The sequence below is a fragment of the Bison bison genome, unplaced genomic scaffold (genome assembly GCF_000754665.1).
Source record: "Bison bison bison isolate TAMUID 2011002044 unplaced genomic scaffold, Bison_UMD1.0 scf7180017864048, whole genome shotgun sequence".
Classification (NCBI taxonomy): Eukaryota; Metazoa; Chordata; class Mammalia; order Artiodactyla; family Bovidae; genus Bison; species Bison bison.
This window is the reverse complement of record NW_011494620.1, coordinates 6,978,651-6,981,902: the sequence shown is the minus strand read 5'-3', so window position 1 is coordinate 6,981,902 and position 3,252 is coordinate 6,978,651.

Here is a 3,252-nt window from a genome sequence, read left to right as displayed (position 1 = left end):
CCTCCTGCCCCCAATCCCTCCCAGCATCAGGGTCTTTTCCAATGAGTTAACTCTTCGCATGAGGTGGCCAAAGTATTGGAGTTTCAGCTTTAGCATCATTCCTTCCAAAGAAATCCCAGGGCTGATCTCCTTCAGAATGGACTGGTTGGATCTCCTTGCAGTACAAGGGACTCTCAAGAGTCTCCTCCAACACCACAGTTCAAAAGCATCAATTCTTCGGCACTCAGCTTTCTGTATAGTCCAACTCTCACATGCATACATGACTACTGGAAAAACCATAGCCTTGACTAGGTGGACCTTTGTTGACAAAGTAATGTCTCTGCTTTTTAATATGCTCTCTAGGTTGGTCATAACTTTCCTTCCAAGGAGTAAGTGTCTTTTAATTTCATGGCTGCAATCACCATCTGCAGTGATTTTGGAGCCCCAAAAAATAAAGTCAGCCACTTAAGCATCTAAACCCAACTAACTGTAGGGCTCGAGTAAGGGTCTTAACCCTGCCTATTTGGTATTCCTTCTTGTCCAGATTTCGGCTAGCGCTGACCTTCACCTGGCTGGCCCAAAGGCTCTGCCCTCTGCTTTCCTCTGCTTTTCAATGCCTCAGAGCATACAGGTTCACACCCTTGAGCTGTGGAAGAGTTCTTTGGTTGTCTGCTCTGTTCTCTACACCTCTGCTGACCGCTCCCTCCTCATCTGCCCTCCGGGGCTGCCCTCTCCCACCAGAAGCTGACTTGGATTAAGCAGGGTGGTCACCTGGTTCTCTGACCACAGGGAGCCTGTGAGCTGTTTAACCTCCAGAAGTTTCTCAGGACTGGCTGGGCTCCTTGAAGCACCTTTGCAACAAAACGCTGCTAGCAGCAACTGGCCGAAGAAGCCCTTTATCGTTTTCTTGTGTGCCACCGGTGAGCATGGTGGTATTTTTGGCCCCGACTCTTCACTCCTTTCTCCATCCACACGTTTGCTATGGCTTCATCGTGGATGGAGTGTCCTTTGTCGACACTGGGGTTGGCCATGTGACTTTCTTTGGCCAATGGGCTGTCAGCAGATAGACACAAGCAGGGGTTTGAATAGTGTTTGCACGTGGGGGTTTCCCTCTGCTGACTCTGCCATCAGAAGAACAAGCTTCAGCTAGCCTGCTGTCCGAGGAGGAGAGGAGGAGAGGCATGGAGAGCAAAACCGCCAAGGACTTCCCTGGTGGTTAAGAGTCCACCTGCCAACGCAGGGGACGTGGCTTCGATCCCTGCTCTGGGAGGATCCCACATGACAAGGGGCAACTAAGCCCATGGACCACAACTCCTAAGCCTGCGCCCTCCTAAGCCCATGCTCTGCATCAAGAGAAGCCACCGCAATGAGAAAACTCTCGCACCACAGCCAGAAAGTACCCCTTGCTCACTGCAACTGGCAAAAAGCCTGAGCATAGCAACAAAGACCCAGCACAGCCAAAGATAAAATAATTTTGAAACAAACAAAAACCTACTAAGTAGTCCAGAGACCTGAAGCCACTGCAGCCCAAGCAGAGACGGCCAGCTGAGGCCAGTCGGGATCAGCCAGATCCTGGTCCCCTACAGGGCTCCGAAGATAAACGCTTACCACTGCATGCCACTAAGAAGATTGCTGTGTGTTTTTGCCCCGCCGTGCTGGGTGACTAATACAGGCACTAAATGTTGGAAACCACCTATCTATAGTTTTATACCATGATTTCACTGGTTTATAAAATAATGCTCAAGGGTAGTATCCCAAGGTCAAATCATAAAAAGAGCTTGAGTCTTCAATCATTTACGAGCTAAGAAAAGAACTAACCTCAGACAGGGGTGGTGGATGACAAATGTCCTACAAACTTGGCATGTGCTTTGACATTTTTACAGAGGACAGTCTGACATAAACGTGGTCACGCCTGGGGCATATGGATGTTGAGAGGGAAGATGCAGTGATAATGGCTACTTCTCAGTTTTGTGTGAAACTGCTTTTTGGAATTCTTAAGATTCCTTGGTGCTCCCAGGAGGAGTGCCTGGCCATAAAACTCTCTTCCATCTTGTGGGTGTTCAGTTGATTCTAACTTAATGTGAACATACAGATTAGATACTATGCTGAGAGTAGGTTTTAGTTAAGAATGGAGAGCAGGCAATGGGTTCTGGAAGCCAGAGATCCCAGAACGGACTTAAAACAGAGATTCGTATACAATGTTGATCAAATCAGAGAGGAGGAAGACAGCACGCAGCAGAGGGGGCATGCACCTCAGCTGGCAGGACCCCTGGGATTTAACCACACTCAGACCACCTTCGCTCTTCCTGAAGAACCATCTCTGCTTGGAATGGGACTGCCAATAGGAGGGACTCAACCAAAAACGTGGGGGTCTGGGGATATGAAGAGGAGGGAAACCAGGGATAAAGGACCAGTTCACAGATTCAAAGGCTGTGGTTCACATCTTGCTTGGATTTAATGGAAAAAAAAAAAAGGGTAATACATTCTCAGAATGGCCAGCCAGGGTGGCCAGGGCTGAAGTCTTCCAAGTCAGGACTGTGGGACTGAGTCACTTAATAAAAGGCTCCTCACAGGCCCAGGGGCTCCCCTGGTGGCTCAGACAGTAAAGAATCTGCCCACAGTACAGGAGAACCAGGTTTGATCCCTGGGTGGGAAAGATCCCCTGGAGAAGGGAATGGCAACCCACTCCAGTATTCCTGCCTGGAAAATCCCCATGGACAGAGGAGCCTGGCGGGCTACAGTCCGTGGGGTCACAAAGAGTCAGCTGTGACTGAGCAACTAACACTTTCACTTTCTTTCCCAGGCCCAGGGCGTTCCCAGCAGATGTTGGGGAACACAGGATGAGGACTCAGAAGGCAGAAAGCAAGAAAAAGCAAGACTGCTGTCTAAGGGGCTCTGGCCTCAAAGCAAGCAGCGCCCTCTGGGTGCTGATCTGGGGCGGGGGCGGGGAGGGGGACACGAGGAAGAGGATTGCAACAGATGTGGAGGCGTGGGGGGCCCCTCTCTCCCCTGCTGCCTCCCAATGGTTCAGCTACCAGGCAGGCTGGGAGGTGGTGGAGAGCTAGGGCGGAGCGGGATTAGGACTGGGGCAATGGTCCAGGCGGGGCTGACTCACGATGAGCTCAGGTTCACTTTTGGGAGCAATTGGCGTCCAAGGAGATGCCATCTGGGGTGCCGATGCAGCCACGAGTCAAGGCAGCTGACAGCTCTCACGACGTGGCTGTGGCATGTGGGCCAGCGCTCCCCAAGCTGGGATCTGTAAACCACCAGTTC